This window comes from Mytilus galloprovincialis, chromosome 13, assembly GCF_965363235.1.
Source record: "Mytilus galloprovincialis chromosome 13, xbMytGall1.hap1.1, whole genome shotgun sequence".
NCBI classification, from domain to species: Eukaryota; Metazoa; Mollusca; class Bivalvia; order Mytilida; family Mytilidae; genus Mytilus; species Mytilus galloprovincialis.
Genome location: NC_134850.1, coordinates 32,299,941 through 32,319,475, shown reverse-complemented (window position 1 = coordinate 32,319,475; position 19,535 = coordinate 32,299,941).

Here is a 19,535-nt window from a genome sequence, read left to right as displayed (position 1 = left end):
TTATTGGTTTTACATTTTTTTTAACTTTTTGCAGGGCTGTTTTAAACCAAAATATCCAATATATTTCCAGGTGCTAATGGCCTTGAGACCCCTTATGCAACCTTTTATCAGTTCTGGCAGCTGAAATCATGAAAGCAACACAGTCATCATGATTAAATTTCCAAGAGATCATCATTGTCACTATTGAATGGGGAATGGCTTATGTAATAGCAGAGCAATTAAACAAAGAACAAGGCTTAACTCAAGATACATCTTTTCAAAGAAGTAGAAGGCGTCAAAATAAAGAACAGGAACGAGTACAGAAATCATTTTACATCAAATTAGAAATTTATATTAATATATTTTCCTGTTGTGATTTTCATTGTTCACTGCAGATGGTTTTTATTGAGAAATTATAAGTGCTAAATGTTATAAGTTGAATATGATAATGCAACGTAAACAGGTTTTGTATATGTATACGGATTTTCCATTCATATTTTGTCTCATTGAATTATACCCTGGTACCTCGACCGTTTACGTTACCGGTAAAGAAAGCTCGGCCTGTGTTTTGGCTCTAGGCCTTCGGACAGCAAAGCGTTGATCTTGTTTTACCTAGACTCATTTCTCCATATGCCAATAATGGACTCTGCCGGGGGTCTCGTGAGCGGCGTCACTAGTCTACTAAGAGTTGAAAGACGTAGCAGCTAGTAAACAAATAATCTTTGTTTTAAGCCTCGGTCACACCTTACCGGATAGCTTGAACGGACGCTTAACGGATAAAAAAAAAGTTATCCGTTGACAAAATTTTTATCCGTTGGGAATCCGTTGGTTTACTAACGGACATGTAACGAATGCCTAATGGACACACACCGGACATTGAACGTACGTGAAACGGATACGTACCGGACAGAACGGACGTCGAACGTACATCCAACGGACGAGTACCGGATAAAACGGACACCTAACGGAGGCGTATCGGATAAAACGGATGAACAAAATAATCTGAAATTTAAAGGCAATAAACCATCTAAAAATTTAAGGCAATAAACCATCTGAAAATTAAAAGCAAAAAACCATCTGAAAATTAAAGGCAATAAACCACATACACGTGACATTAACATGATTGTATCTAGTACATGTATATATGTTATAATATTTGCTTCTGGGAAAGTGTGGTCAGTTGGACAGGTATCAAGGTCACACGTACCAAACAAATAGAACAATTTATCCGATTCTTTTTTACGTTTTTACACACGAGGGTCACTTTAGTTAACAGGTTTCACCGTGTAGAACGCCACATGCGGGGTGTCGGCTATGTTTGACATGGGGTGGCAATTTTGAAGCGACGAAAAAGTAACAAGGTAAGTTCAAGCATCAAAATTTCCTATTTTTAGAAATCTCAATACCATATAATGTATTGCACGGAAGGAACCGCAACATAATCTATTTCCTGAAACCAGAAGCAGTCGTTTTCAGTGCTCAGTTTTCTCAAACACCTCGCCCTAGTTTTCCGTGATGCAGATTTTGAGCCTTTATATGCAAATTTCGGTATAAAAAACTACTATACACAGCTACCCTCCGTATCATTTATATATAATTGTATTCCTCTCATTGACTTAAACCAAATACCAGTTTCTTAGTTAAAATCAGTTGGTTTTAAAACTGTTAATCATCAAAATATAAAGTGTCGCTCGGGGTGTCAGATTTTGCGTCGCAAGGGGTAGAGGCTTGTTATAAAAAAATACATATTTGCATGTAAATTAGTCTTCATACGATACATTTTATTTCAAACACATCTACTTTACCATGACAAAACAAGGATTTTTCATTTTGCCTGTTTTTGGTCTTATAAAATATATGCTTTTGATTTCATTCACATCTACTTTACCATGACAAAATAAGGGTTTTTTTCATTTTGCCTGTTTTTGGTCTTATAAAATGTGCTTTTGATTTCATTCATAGTAAAAACTGGCTCAAAATATTTAGTTTTCAAGCTGGTAAACGATTTGTTTTCCTTTTCAGTCACTATATATATCATGGTGAAAAAAAAGTCAAGGCTATGGCTCAATAAACCAAAACATGGTGGAAAATCACAAAATACGTTTATGCATTTACATAATGTCTAAACAACAATTAATCTATTTGGGCGTCGATCAGTTTGGGAAAATAAACTGATACAGTTACTAAATAAAAATTATATAAAATCATTTACGATCTCGAATATACATTTGCATTTACGAAATTGAAAAAAATATCATGGAAAGATTAAAGATTTATATGTTCATAGCATTTAATTAAGTATATTCCTATTCAACTCAATTTAAATCATTAATGATTTGATAATAAATCGGGTACACCCTTCTTCATTCATACGTGTAATTTTCATATTCTTACGTCCATTTGTCAATATTTTTGTATTTCAAAGGTATAATATAAAACAAACAACATTACACTTCTATTCATATCCAATTATTTTTCTACTTTGAGGCTTTATTTGCTATGTTTATCAATAAAAATGCACATTACTTAAAAGACTAAAATATGGACCAAATGACATACCTTAAGGTTCATGTGGACCCTATGGCTAAAATGGCCGTATTTTCACCTCAAAATTTTCTCTGAGTACAGGCAAACCTGTGCATCTGGAAAAGTTTTAAGGCATAGCATGCCCTAGATAAATAGAATTCAAATGCATTGTATGATTTAGAAAATTCATAACTTTACTGGATTTTGCCGTACACTTTTTTTCGTCTCTGCAGAAGACGATAAAATTATCAAACAGTTGAGTTTACCTTGATATGGTCCACTCAGGTACACAGTTTAAATAACCAATTATTGTCAGGTATCTATTGTCCATCTAATGTCCATGTCAATTAAAAATGCTCACTTTAATTTTTACCTGTGGGGAAGTTCTCAAACCTGTTTCCCAACTTAGTTTATTTTGGCACCTTCTGGAGAAATGAAAAAAAGTGCACGGCAAAATTCTGGTAAGTTTTTACTTTTCTAAAACATAAAACATATTTAAAATTCATTTATCTAGGGCATGCTATGCCTGAATTTTTTTACAGATGCGCAGGTTTGTCTGTACTCAGAGTAAATTTTGAGGTGAAAATACGGCCATTTTAGCCATAGGGTCCACATGAACCTTAATTAAGTTTGTAATTTGTCAGCATAACAGTGTAGGTGTGTTTGAATTAAAAAGTATCAGATAGAGATCGATTTATAAGAAAATTTATTCTTTTTTATGACAAGCCTCTACCCCGTGCGACGCAAAATCTGACACCCCGAGCGACACTTTATATTTTGATGAATAACAGTTTTAAAACCAACTGATTTTAACTAAGAAACTGATATTTGGTATAAGTCAATGAGAGGAATACAATTCTATATAAATGATACGGAGGGTAGCAGTGTAAAGTAGTTTTTTATACCGAAATTTGCATATAAAGGCTCAAAATCTGCAACACGGAAAACTAGCGCGAGGTGTTTGAGAAAACTGAACACTGCAGACGACTGCTTCTGGTTTCAGGAAATAGATTATGTTGCGGTTCCTTCCGTGCAATACATTATATGGTACTGAGAGATCTAAAAATAAGAAATTTTGATGCTTGAACTTACCTTGTTACTTTTTCGTCGCTTCAAAATTGCCACCCCATGTCAAACATAGCCGACACCCCGCATGTGGCGTTCTACACGGTGGGTTTAGTTGATTTTATTTTGTATTGCGTCTTGTTTAGCATGATATGTGTGCAAATATAGAGCTACTCTGATTTAAAAAAATCAAGGTAGAAGCAGTGTGGTAATTCAGTCTTATAGAGTTTAAGTTGATTTTCTGAATTTGTTTATATTATGTACCTCTGGTATGAAAACGGATAATGTGTTATACGGAACTCTTCATCCGTACTGCATGCTACGATATTTTGCTCCAGAAGTAAGGTGTCTAAGTGTAATTTCTAACTTGAGTCCTGGTTCCAGTGGATTTCTGTAAAAGGTATTCTGCTTGGCTATGCGAGGTCCAACTTGCAATATCTCGTCGAACATCTCTGTGGGCATTCGAAGGAAGTGTACAAAGGACTGCCGATCCTCTCGCCTAAGTTCGGTCATGAGTTGGTCATATAGACCAAAACTGCATCGTCTTTCAGGACTAAGCCATGGTCGTGTCCACCATCTCCTTTGTCTTCTTCTTCTCCTCCTTTCGACAGCTATAAGGTTTATATTTGCTACATTTAAGTTGAGTCTGGCCTGAATAAGAGCTGTTTGGTAGCGAAGACGTGCTCTTACTACAAGATCCATCACGAATAATAAATTGTCATGACACTCAAGAAAATCTGACAAACCAATTATTGGCATTTCTAAAGCGAAATTTCAATTGGCATTTGTCCGTTTTACATCCGGTAGGCATCCGTTTTATCCGTTATCCTTCCGTTAATGTCCGTTTCACATCCGTTTTATCCGTTAGACGTCCGTTAAGCGTCCGGTAGACGTCCGTTGGTGAATTGGTCTACCGGATCTCCAACGGATGCATAGCGGACACGTAACGGATACAAAACGGACGAGTACCGTACAAAACGGACGCCTAACGTACGCCTAACGGACGTTCAACGGACATTTTATCCGTTGGACGTCCGTTCAAAGTTTTGAACATGCTCAAAATTTTCCACTGGACAGAACGGACATCAACGGATAAAACGGACGCTTAACGGAAATGCAACGGATATGGACGGACGCTTAACGGATAAGAACGGACGTCTAACGGACATGAACGGATTGAAAAAAAGTTATCCGTTAGTCGTCCGTTCGAGCTATCCGGTAAGGTGTGACCGAGGCTTTACATCTTTTCTAGCAAACTATACTTCTGTTATTTGAACCAGATTATGTCTATGACAACAACAACAACAATTTTAATGATGAATAAAAGGAGATGTGGGGGGTTATATGCCCATGATACAGTAACCCAACTACAAAATCAAACGATATTGAGAGGGCATAATACAGCCCTCAACGGAACAAAATGTAAACATGGAAAACATTTTAAACTTATTATTTTAATGAACTATAAGTGAAATTAGGGAGCTACCATTTGATTTTTAGGGGGGGGGGGCTATTTTATTTTTCACTCTATTCGGTCCTGCCTTTTTTTTTTTAGTTTATCCTGACTTTTTTTTTTGCAAGTGTCTCATCATGCCTTTTTTTTACTCAAAATTCCTGTCCTGCCTATTTTTTTCAAATTTCATCCTACCCTACCCCCCCCCCCAAATCAAATGGTAGCTCCCTTATTATGACAATTACTTTCAAAGTTCCGAATTTAAATATATGAAAGATAACAATTTCGAATGAGAAATATGTCCATTATTATCAATGATTATACCGAATGAATAAAAATGATCATATTTTTGTAATATAGTATAAGTGTATTGCGTAGTTTCACCTAACCCGTTTAAGCATTGTTTACTTTTAAGTATTTATGCTTTTAAAGCTCTGTCGGCCTAGTATTTAGTATGAGAAAATGCACATTGTTTAATGCGATTGAAAAATAAAATATTTTAGATTCCAAGATACACGTATTATTTGTTTAGTACAAGTACATTTAAATTGTGTGTTTGACACGACTAGACGAGAAATCATCGTTCTTAATAGCAGAGAATACAATGGATGAAGATGAAAATTGGCAGCAGAATTTCATTCTTATATTAAAAAACCAGTAACTTTTTGTCTCAGATTCATGATTTTTTTATTAGTTGTTCTTGACTTGGAACTTCCAGTAAATGAAAATACTCACGGATCGGTTCTCGGTGCCTTTGTTGTTAATGTGACTTCATTATTTTGCTTTGTGTTGATCTGATGAGTCAAGTACTTCTCAACTAATTTTTTATAGTTTGTTCTTATTTGTTGTGCTGTACATGTTATACCACTACCCAGGATAAGGCGACGAGAGTGTTGGGAGTCCGCAATATAAACAAGAAGATGTAGTATGAGTGCCAATGGGATAACTCTCACTCCAAGTTACAATGTATAAAAAGTTAACCAGGGTAGATCAAAGTACGGACTTCAACACAAAGCTTTGGCTCACACCAAACAGTAAGCTATAAAGGGCCCCTAAAATGACTAGTGTAAAACAATTCAAACAGGAAAACAAACGGTCTAAATATAAAAAAAAACGAGAAACAAGAAACACATATGAACCACACCAACAAACGACAACAACTGAACAACAGGATCCTGACGCAAAGATGTTAAACACTGCTATATTCTGTATGTGCCTGTCCTAAATCCAGAGTCTGTCATGCAGTGGTTGTCGTTTGTTACTGTTTTCGCTAATTGTTTGGAACAAAAAGCAGGCCGTTGGTTTCCTCATTTAAATTGCTTTACATTTAATTTTTTTCGGAGCCTTTTGTTGCTTGCTAAGAGGCATGGGTATTTTTGATAATTTTTGAAGACCGTACGGCGACCTAACATGACTTTTACGTCATTTGGTCTCTGTCGGATAGTCGTCTCATTGAACATCCTACCGCATATACTTAATATATATAAATATAATAATATTACTATGTTCTTCCTAGGATCCTTGTGTACTAGTATACAAAATAAAACTACTTTTATAAAAAATGGCCATTGGAATGCATTAATATATATTATCTTCGTGGCTTCTTCATACATGCGTGTTCTATAATGATAACTATAATGATACTATCTTACTGTATGCGGCGTATTTTCTCGAGCGATGTATTTTCGAGAGTAGAAGATCAATGTTAATATTTATACTCAGATCTACTCGTACAGAAATAAAACAACAACATCAGGAAATGGCGACAATATATTGCCTCAAAATAGAATAGAATGGGTTAAACGCGAAAAAAGTATCGACGAAAATGTTTTTTAACAATATTTCAATAGTTGTATAATGGCTGTTTACTTTGGTCTTTCTTCTTCCATCATACACTACAGGAATTACAGAAATGAGCCATGTCAAACATGAACTAAACAATGACATCACTGAACAAAATCATGACACCGAATTTTCAATTATCTTAAATTGTGTGCTGTTTTTCGGAATAATTGACGGCAAGTTTATTTTGTTACGAAATATGTGACGTTACAGACAGTAAGCACGTTACTTTTCTGTATGCATAAGAAACGACTAGCAATTTTTAAATGTTGACAAACGCAAGAATATGTACTTACATATTAGCCATAAACAAAGATACATGTACTTACCAGCTTGAATTTATGTTCAGTAGTTCCTTTAGCAAAAAATCCGAATGTTTATATTGTGTTATTGTTTGTCATCAAAAACACTTAACACAATCATGTCCAACTTAACAAAACTCTGACAAAATCACTGTACTAAGCTCTCGTCGATTTGACGATGCTATTACCCATGAGTAAAATTATTGAAAATACAAGGATTTGTATATACACCCCGTATAACCCGATACAGATGAATGCGGACTTTGACACGTTCTAAGCGATAATTAGGACAACATTTGGGATGACAGCAATTTGGAATGCCTGTCTAAAACTTATTTGAGTATATATCAATGTGTCAATGTACATTGTAGATTATCTAATCAACTATACAGTTGCCGCAAGTTTCAGATTTTGTATAGAACGTTTGAAAAAACTGTTAGATGCAAAACTTACAGACATGGTGCAATTGTCTACGTTTTATGAGGTAAACAATGTTGAATATATTTTCTTACATAAACTTTTGTGCAATACTTTAACCAATAATAAATAACTACACGTTAAACTACTACGTACCGTCGAGTGTTCCCTAGAACTCGGAATAAATACAATGTCATACTAAATAAGCTTTATCTTACTGTACCGTTCGTTTCACCAAATGTGTCGAGTTCGTTGCTCTCTTAAAAACAATCACTGTACAATTCGTTGACAAAAAACCATCACAAATCCCTTTCTTTTTAAAATATTCGAGATTGCATCAGCCACCCTTTTTTCTGTGTTTTATTGTAAATGTTTATCTGTAATTTTGACGAAATAGTAGACCATGAAATTATCAGTCATTCAAAGGCAAAATTGAAATGTTTTGACCAGCGTATATTTGATGGCAATTTTTATATTGAAGACTAGGAATTACAACGTTATTCCAGATGCAAAAAAGTTTTAATAAATATATATCAGCCGATAAATATTCCTTAACTTACATTTTTGTATTTTTCAAAATGTGAGGCTCTTACAAATGCAGATGTTGGTGCAAGTGCACCTAAACGAAAGTGGCCAAGTGAGATCGTTGAACATTGTTAGCCGACTGCATTTGGTAACATTCCAACTGTTTTTTTATATAAAATTTGTAGATGTAGTATGCCGGCCAATGAGACAACTATACACCGGAGTTCAAATGAATTGGTAGTAAGCAGTTATAGTCCATTGTACGGCATTCAACAATGTGGGAAAAAAAACATACCGTATACTCTGCTGAAATGGGCTCGATATAAAAGATGTGAAACAATTAAAAGGAGTAAACTGACGGCCTAATTTATAACTAAACAATTAACGAAAAACAAGTACGACAGACATAATCATTGTACTCATGCTCTTGACATTGGACAGGCACATAAGGAATGCGACTGGGTTATACATATGAGCCATCAACCCTCTCCCTTACCGGGGACACTGGTGAAACAACATAAGAACAAACTGTACAAATCAGTTGTAATTGGCTTAACTCTAAATATCGGTACGAGGCACAATAACATATAACATTAAAACAAATCCACACAAAGCACCGAAATAAGTAGTTACTGATAGTTATATCAAAGATAATTTCAACTTGAGCAATACAAGATTATAAGTAAAAAGTATCGCGAGGATGTACGATCCCACGAGTTCTCATAAGTGTGCGTGTATAGTCATGTATATTTAGTAATGTTTTGATTTTTCATAAACAAATTCAATATTAGTACCGATAAAACAATATTTAAAGATTTTACTACAGTAACTGTTAAATTGATAACTTTTCCTTGAAGAATAAGTTTATTCTAATGAACAATTAGTTTACATGGAACGTGTCTAAATTCACGGGCTATTTAAGAAAAACATCACCGTTATATGACATCTCGTTTTTAATAAGAATTCGACAGGTACAGTAAAACTTTCTAACCAAATGTTTGTTTATCCATGAAAGAATTTTGTAAACTTAAGTCTATTTTCATCTTGTGTTTTGACACCACTGTCTTAGTTTAAGCAGATGATTGACTTGCAAACATGTTTAAGCGAATCGCATTATGACCCGAAAGTGTGACTAGGTAATATACAATAATATATTATCACTTTGGTCTTCTTCCGACCTGCAGTTAAACCCTCGCCGAAGTAAGGCGCCCGTTTAGCTGTGCGGGATGTACTAGTACGTAGCCACGTCCAGTCAGAATGGGGATGTTAAATCCGTGTAGAGAGAGTGCCAGGCTCTCTGCACTTTAAGAACCCTTGCAACAAGTCTATTAGGGATCCGTAGATGGCCTGTTGCAAGGCATATATTTTGTCCCTAGCTAATACATCCTCATCTTATCCAATCACTTTTCCGATGTAATTCCGACGACAGTCTCGATCTCTACTACAGGACCTATCTATTGTGTGTATGATGTTAATTTGTGCTCATCATTGAATTGTATAAACATGTCCTTTAGCCTTAATATAAATATATTGTATTTGTATTGCATGACCCCTTGAATCCGCGTATGAGATTCAGGCCAAGAGCCTATAATCCATTTGTTGTCCTTGATTGCTGTCAACCATGTTTTGCTTGTTTTCATTTCTTGCTGTAGTGTAGATTAGATCTCCTGTTTTTTTTTTTTTTTTTTTTTTATTAGCTCACGTTTTTTTTTTTATCCTATACGGTTATGGATTTTCTCATTGAAGAATGTTTTATATAGTTTTTAGACATATCATCAAAATTGGCTGCTGGAAAAAAGTGGCTGCTAACTTGATTGGCTGCTAAAAGTGGCTGCAAGCTTGAGTCTAGTTAAAAAATGCTATCAAATTGGCAGTCGGACGCGTCTATCCGTATGCTCACCCTGTGTTATTTGCATTTGTCGAGCAATTGTATTTTCATCAGTCAGGGGCATTACTTAAGCAAGTGTAACGTGTAACCGGGCGATCAATGGATTCGTATCTGAATAAATCAGGATTTCAAGTGTTCAACTCAATTTTTCACCACAACCAGTTGTCCTATTCAAAACAATTAACACATCCTTAAATTGATTCACAACAAAAACTATATACACAGCACAATGCACATAAATCAAAATGCAAGGTGAAGTACCTCATACACAATGCATAAACACTCTGTATCATAACATAATATATATACACAATGTCACTATGCAATCACTATGCAACATGCATCAGACCGATTTATTCACAATGTCACTAGCAGATTATTATGCAACATGCATACGGCCCTTTATTACACCATGTCACCAACAGATTACTTTGCAACATGCATCAAGCAAGTCTCACACAAATCGTATGGACACAAAATCGCATATAAACAACTTCTATTTACAACGTCCACCAATATGTAGTATCACCTTGTTAGTGTGCAACTAACCACAATAACACAATGACACAATTACACTTGCACAATGTTTCAATTCACAAGGAATATATATATAACACAGCTGAACTCACGCACTAACTATCCATTTGAGTTCCCACACAATGAATATTATCCAACTGGTAAGGTTTAACACAGTGCACTTTCACTAATACACTTCCACAATATAACAACTTGCAACACCAGCAAGTAAACACCTTGTATTCTCACTAAATACAAATCTATGAATTATTCACACTTCCACATAGTACAACTTGCAACACCAGCAAGTATACACCTTGTATTCTCATTAATACAATAACCACTTATATATATATCAGATTCACTTTATACATTGTATCACAATCACTATTGCAATATCCACATATAAATCCGAACACTATTTATATATCCTTTGGAATCACTTAATTCACTCTACTTACCAGTTGGAAAATAATCCCTGATGTTATCACTTCAACGGTCCACGTATAACTGACAAAGTTTCTCTGTCTTGAGTTGGTTTATATACTACCATATGGAACGGTCCATTATACTTAAAGGGGTGAAAATCAAGATTATACCAACTTTAGGGGTGTTTTAACAAATAGACGGTGCTCCAACTATGGAGAAACTTATAAACATACAGAAACACAATTAACAGGAAAAGACAACTGGTATTTCACATCAAAATAAATGAACTATGACCAATTTTCGTTACACAAGTTACATTTAAAATTACCTATACAAGTAATGTTGAAAACGAGGCTATTTTAAATGTTACTTGTATAAGTAACTTTTCTAAATATTATTTTCATAGGTGTCCAACTATACAGATTTTAATTTACTAGCTTTAACAAATTTTCGCAGTCATCTGGTTATTTTTCCCATGAAATATGAAACGATGTACACCCCGCTAACATGTTTTATAGCTGACCATGCGGTATGGACTTTGCTTATTGTTGAAGGCCGTATCGTGACCTATAGTTGTTAAAGTCTGTGTCATTTTGGTCTATTGTGGTGAATTGTCTCATTGGCGATCATACCACATCTTCATTTTTATACAAGCGCTAAAAGGTGATTTCACCTCTTCGAACGAAGAACCAGATCTTCAAACATACGAATATAAAACATTTAAAAGGTAGAACGTATAAAAATCAAATAAGAAACAAATAAGTATCTAACATAGAGTAACAGGATCGGTTAAGCACAAACACATATTAATAGGTCATAAAAAGGTCATTTTACCTCAACAAATTTAGAACTATAACCAGACATAAGAATATAAACAATTAAAAAGGGGGAAGGATATCAAAAATCGAATAAGTAACGAATAAGGAATAAGTAATAAGTAACGAATAGGTAATAAGGAATAAGTAACGAATAGGTAACGAATAGGGAATAGGGAATAAGTAACGAATAGGTAATAAGGAATAAGTAACGAATAGGTAACGAATAGGGAATAGGGAATAAGTAACGAATAGGTAACGAATAAGGAATAGGGAATAAGTAATGAATAGGTAACGAATAGGGAATAGGGAATAAGTAACGAATAGGTAACGAATAGGGAATAGGTAACGAATAGGTAACGAATAGGTAACGAATAGGGAATAGGTAATACAGATATAAATAGATAGAAACTTGTGAATTAGTTAAGACTTGAAGTTATTTATAATTTGTAACCCAAAACAATTATGTTCCTTAAATAAGTGTTATTACTAATTCTTTCAAAGATGTATAAAATAACTTATTCTTACTAGTAATATTTTTGTCATTATTTTTAAAGTTACCCTTAATCTCTATACTCCTCTTAAATCTAATAAATTCTCCATTTTATGATATAAAATGCTTTAAAAATTCATGAAAACTACATTTAGTCCATGCTTCTATTGAAATTTAAGATAACTCTATTGAGTTATTTTATAATTTTCTAAAACAAAAGTTACCTACATAAGTAACTAAAAAAAATTACTTGTTTAAGTAATGCCCCTGACTGTTCATACCAATTACCTTTTTCTTATAGATAATGAAACTTCTTACATGTACAAAATACTTCCATGAGTATTTCAAAAATACAACGGATATTATAAGTTGCTTTATGCATGTTATGGTGATAAATTAATCAATATGTATATTGGTTAAAACAAATTTAAGCATACTTTAATACATGCAAAATTCATTTGATAAATATGATATTGTCGCAACGAATCATTCAGTATAAAAAAAAGTGTAATGATAACGAACCGTTACCAATATGACCCTAAAGACACGTTAAAACATGCATGTATTTGTTTGTAGATAACATATAAACCCACCATCTTAATAAATTAGTTAATTTTGAGCAATAATATTTTCAAAAATGTATGTTTTAAAAAATATGATGCACGCGAAACTTAAAATTTTGATTATTTTAAAGTAGCAAGCATGTTTTTATCAGTGGCATGGTCTGTCTTTTTTTTTTTTTAAATTTTAGCCTATACAATTATCCCATATTTGAAAAAAACCTTGCCGTAAATTATGAGAAGTACGGCAAAGAATTTGTTGGAACAAAATATCAGAAGAATAAATATTGGTCTTTCTTTAAAAGTGTAAATTTTCCACTGTTTGAACTTAGTGGTACATGGTGTGTTCGTTTCGAACGCGTCTACGTCTGGATTCGGGTTGATATAAATCCTTGTAAATATTAACCCCGAAAAAGGTTAAAAGACAAAAAAGTTCCCCATAGGCCTAGCTGCTACAGTGTTTTTGTTTTATCTATACAGTACAGATACTATAAATTTGCGTGGATACCAATTTTTGTAAAGAAAATGATCATACCAAAACAAATGACTTCAAGCGGATCTCGAGATACGGATGGTATTTTTGTTGTATGGATATAAAAAAAGAAGATGTGGTATGATTGCCAATGAGACAACTATCCACAAAAAACCAAAATGACACAGACAATAACAACTATAGGTCACCGTACGGCCTTCAACAAAGCCCATACCGAATAGTCAGCTATAATAGGCCCCGATAAGACAATGTAAAACAATGCAAACGAGAAAACTAACGGCCTTATTGGATGCCGGTTTAACAGTACATAATGGATCTGGATCTGGATGGGGGTTTACAGATTAAAGAATAAGGGGCAAAAAGTACAGAATAAAGGGGGGAAATAACGAATACAGAATAATAGGGTGCTTAAATATAAATAATATAGAATATTGGGCAAAATAAATAAAGTATAGCCAGTGAGAAAAAATGGTCTGAAATAATAAAGGACGACCCCCTCCCCCCCCCTCCCAATCCATACCCTCATGGATCTGACTGGGAAAACGTGAAATATGCAGGTGGTAATATATTTTAAAAGTAATACAATTATTTATCGTAAGGGTAGCAAAATTACACCTATTTTGACTGGGTTTTTTTCAATAGTTAAAACTTCCAAAGGAATGACCATGTATATAACACTTACAGCTGTTGGCATGGATGGACTATATTCAACTCAAAGTGTTGTACTCAAACTTTGATATATCAACAGTAACTCGGACAAGTTGTATTTAATATGTAGTGTGTTTTAGTCTTTTCTAAATATAGCTTGATTTACAAAAAATGATATGCGGTAAAATTTGTGGAAAACTTAGATATATAGAATTTATGAAAAAAAATGGTGAAATATTTTATTCAGGTGAATTACCTGAATAAGAACCAGGAAAAGATTATATACTGTTGTGATGGAGCAGTATCTGCTGAAACTCCCGACAAGCGTATACTGTAGTGATGGAGCAGTATCTGCTGAAACTCCCGACAAGCTTATACTGTAGTGATGAAGCAGTATCTGCTGAAACTCCCGACAAGCGTATACTGTAGTGTTGGAGCAGTATCTGCTGAAACTCCCGACAAGCTTATACTGTAGTGATGGAGCAGTATCTGCTGAAACTCCCGTCGCATCTTAGTTTACCCCCGGGTTTTAGTAGGTTTTAATTGCTTTTTTCTTCTTCTTCTGTATAGTTAGATTGGGGTCTGTAGTTTGTCAGATCTTGTTGTTTTGTCAGTTTTTTTCTTGGAATTTATGGTTTTTGGTTACCCTCTAAGTATCTTCTTCTCGTTTTATGTTGTTTTGTCTTTCTGGTTCTTATTTTTTTTCTGATCTTTTCATTTTAAGTCAATGCTTTCATTAACTTCTTTTAAGGTTAAGATATATAGTGTATACGTTATGGCAAAATTATTCTTCGGTTAATTATGTAGGAGTAAAATAATTTTAAAAGCATTTTAATGGCGTTGTTAGTTAGTTTTAGACTTATGAGTTTGAATGTCTCTCTTGTGTCTTCCGTCTCTAACTTCTAACTGAATTAACTAAATGACACTTAAGTCTGGTCTTTTCTTCTTCAAGTATCAACGAGATATCCATTTTGGAAGTGAAAAGTATGTAAGTGATTTGGAGAGTCAACGCCTGAAGGCAAAGCAAAACCAGAAAAAACAAGATCAAATGTAGTAATGGAGTACTTTATACCAGCCAGCAATACTTTTTAATGTATATGGTCAAATTAACCTGATATAATTTTAACCTTTCTTATATAGTAGCTATTTTTATTATTTGACAATTTACAATAACACTGTTTGACGTAATTCTTTAGATTTTGAAATTTCGACTTGCTGAGAGATTCCGTTTTATGTGTTGGGTGTATACATGTATGTATGCAGTCATCATATTTTAAGCGTTAAGTTATAAAACAATGAAGTTTATCGTGTTGTCTGGAACTGTTCTGATAAGATTGGTCTTCGTAATAGTTGTCCCGACGCAAATTTGGATGGGCAAACTACTACTAGTATTATATATTGGTCTAAATTTTCGTACACTATTTGAATTAACTAGACAAATCGCTTAATCAAGTAAAGTTTTTTGAATTGATATGATTCTTTTCAACTAGAATAAAAATTGTTTCTAATTTAGTTTATCTGTTTGTTTAAGGGGGTAGACCTTGGTTCAGGGAGATAACTCTTTAAATCACTCTTGCGTTTGTAAAATTCAAGTTTTCTCAATGTAGTTTAAGCATTTACCTGAAACAGATTGGGAATTATAGTCTATGTATCCTAGAAGCTTAGAATATATTTATGAAAATTGTTGACACAAACAAACTGATGATTTTGAACAGATATATCATGTTAAGGAGGGGTATTTGCGAAAAATACCAGTCGAGAGAATGTAAAATTTCACGAGTCGCAAATACCCCTCAAGAACATGATATATCTGTTTAATTACACCGAATGTTAATATACTAAAACGCATTGTTGACCGTGACGTTACAAGCGTCCAGTCGGATAGAGTATTTTTTGGCAAATACCACGGCAGAGAGGGTAAAAAAGGCATATCATTTTAGCAAATACCCCGGCGGCGTTAAAAATGAACGATATTCATTTGATAACAGTAAATTGGTGAAAAATACACTGGCTATCAACCAATCAAAACCCCGGATTCTTACATAAGGTGTAATTATAAGAGTTATTTCCCTTAACCTAGGTCTACCCCCTTAATTCTGTTAGTAAAACATTACCAGAAGAGCTTAACAATCTTACAGATATTAAAGAGGTATACCCACGTCCCCTGTACTTGTTACTCGAAGTCACTTTCGAAAATTTGACATAACTTGGTGGATTTGTCAATGCTTGAAACCAGAGAAATAGTATGCTTAGTCTTAGATACATGATTTTTAACTGTTGTTATTGACCTCTAAACTAGCTGTCAGTAACTGCGAGTATACTCTCAGATCTGTACTTGGTGTTTTTTTGTTGTTGTGATATACACGTACCCGGCCACATCCACTCTGTGTTTTTGTTAGATGCCTTTTCCAACTGATTTTTGGAAAGTTTGCTATAGCTTGCTATTGCTACTTTCCTTAGCCGTCGGCCTCAAACTTCCGGTTGACAGATTATCGCAATATAGTCTGCTCCGAGATAGTGTAGTACTAGTGTTTGAGTTCTGATACTTGGAAGATTCTTTTAAAATTTTGAGTTACTACTGTTTTGACTGAAAAGATTACAGCTTGAATAAAAAAGAAATGAATGTTCACCGACGATTCAGATTAATGTAACTTCATTTTAAAAATGAGTATCTCAAACACTACTTCGCGGATCTGCCATGCGCTGAAGAGAAAATCACAAGAAATCTACGCGAGATTGCGTTTTCATTCATTCATGAATATTTCATGAATGAACATTTTCCCGCTCTACTTTTACCTGTTTACTATATGTACTTACGTAAACGTGGTAAAATCCCGAGAGTATCGAAAGAATCGGGAATGATTGATTAAAATGCGAGAACAAGTTGACATTTTGACCAAGCCGTCGGATAATTGAAAAGTGATAAGTGATATAAACAAAACATAGGTGAAGAATATAAAATACTCGATAATTAAAATTAAATTATACATGTCTAACGTCTCACGCCAAGGACGAGTAAAGGTAAATACCGGATTGGATAAAAAAAAAATAAAAAATGCATTGTTTTTGTCTAAACATCGATCGGAAGATTTTGATGCCAAAAATCATTTGAAAACTTAATTCCGTTATTTAAATACTAATTGTTTCACATTCCAATGTGGATATGAGGAACTTTACTCGTTCAGCATGCTCAAGTGGATCAAACTGACAGCAGAAAAAACATTGACCCAACGTCAGTTCTTCTTCAGTCTTCTTCCAATAATTTACATCGTACCACTGGTGTAACCGTGTATTATTGTAAATTCGTATTAAAAGCAACCGAGTCAGCATCTACTTCTTCGAATATTATAGTTCAGGGTATCAAAACAAGTTCTGTAAAAATGATTAATGATGTGTACCCTTTGGCTAAAATGGCTGCATTTTCACCTCAAAATTTAGATACCATTTGATTTTTATGGGGGCGCTAGGATGAAATTTGAAAAAAATAGGTAGGACAGGAGTTTTGAGTAAAAAAAAAAGGCAGGATGAGAAACTTGTTAAAAAAAAAAGGCAGGATGACAATTTGTGTAAAAAAAGTCAGGATAAACTAGTAAAAAAAAAAGGCAGGACCGAATAGAGTAAAAAATAAAAAGCCAGGACAGAGATTACAACTAAAAAAAAAAGCAGGACAAAATTTTTCATCCTAGCCCCCCCCCCCCCCCCCCTATAAAAATCAAATGGTAGCTCCCTTACAGACAAACCTGTGCATCTGGAAAAGTTTTAAGGCATACCATGCCCTATATAAATAGATTTCAATTGCTTTGTCATCCAAACACAGAGGCAATGATTACCGTAATATATCAAATGAATGGCTTAAAACAAAAATTCTCAAATGTTATTTACTCATAAGACAATGCTTAATTTCACAACAGCAACTAAAATGTGTTACAGGTTATAAGCACCTCTATGAATCTAGTGTATATAAATTTTTTATTCCTGTGGTCATACTGCTGTTGTTATGCTCCCACCGTATTGAGTTTTATCCTTGTTCTGCTGTAAGTATGTACGTCCTTCCCTTACTTGTACGTACATGTACCTCCATACATCCCAAAATTCGTTTCTGTTCTCTTAATTTAGTTTGCCTGAACCAAATTGTATGAAACTTATACGCAATGCGTATAACCACAATTCACAAGTCAAGTTTGAATTTTTACCATTCTAGAGTTTTATGCTACTTTACAAATAGGAAAGTTTCTGGAAATTTTAGTTTCTGAACTCTAACTTTAGCTTGTCTTAACCAAATGCTATGAATCTTATACACACTGCATGCTCATTACCACAAACACTGATCAAGTTTGAATTTTGGTGGCGATAGTTATACAATTTTAGAGTTATGCCCCTTTACATATGTAAAAAAATTGCTGAATATTTTCGTTTCAGTTATCAAACTTTTATTTCGCTCAACCAAATGTTATAAAACTTATACATTGTAATACTTTTAACAATAAAACAAAGATCAAGTTTGAATTTTGGTGGAGTAATTTTTACTGCTCTAGGGTTGTGCCTCGTTACAAATGGAACCAGATGCTCCGCTGGGCACATCTTTATACGACCACAGAGGTTGAAACCCTGAACAGTTGGGGCAAGTATGGACACAACATTCAAGCTTGATATAGCTCTGAATTTGGATTGCGATCAAATTTTTGACATAATATATAGGTTTCTGACACAAAACAAATGTCAAGATCTTACAAATCTATTGCGCAAAACTGTGTAATTAGAATGTATACACAATGCTTATTACACCATAACTCAGATCAAGTACACATTTTGGTAGCGTCACATTTACAGTTCTTGAGTTGTGACTCTTTATAACATTAATGCTAGCGGGGGCATCATTTGTGTCCAATGGAACGTTCTCTACTTTTGATAAAAGCCTTTAATATAAATTCACTTTCATTACAGTTGTATTGATTTAAGTTACTGTAACTGTCTTATTTATAAAAAAAGGATGCGGTATTTTTTGCAAAGAACCAATGCTATCCAAAAGAGTTCAAAGGAGTAAAATGTATTAATAACTATAGGCCACCATATGGTTGTCAATAATGAGAAATATTTGTACCATATACATGTAGAAAGCTATAAAAGGCCCCGATAGGAAACATGTGAAGCAATTCAAACAAAAAAACTTACGTGTTAATTTTCTAAAAACAAATATGAAGGATCTAAACCAATAGAAAAATACTAATTCACAGGCCCTTGATGTTGACATGGCATGGGTACTTTTTTTTTTTTTTTTTTAAGAAATTAACAGAGATTTCTGTATATTTCGATATTTTAGATCTACAGTTTTAGGTTGCAATAGAAAATATCAAAACTTTTTATGACAAACATGAAAAAAGTGATTTTTGATAATTACTGACAAGACAATGGTTTAGTTTAAAACATCCAAGCTGTGATGAAATACATTTTTGAAATAATACACGTCTATAACCTTTTTGGAATAATACACAGCTACAGTTGCAAACTTTCCAGAGGTGCTATCCAGCACTTTGATTATAGTTCGTTCTTAATATGTTATATTGTTACACCACTGTCCCAGGTT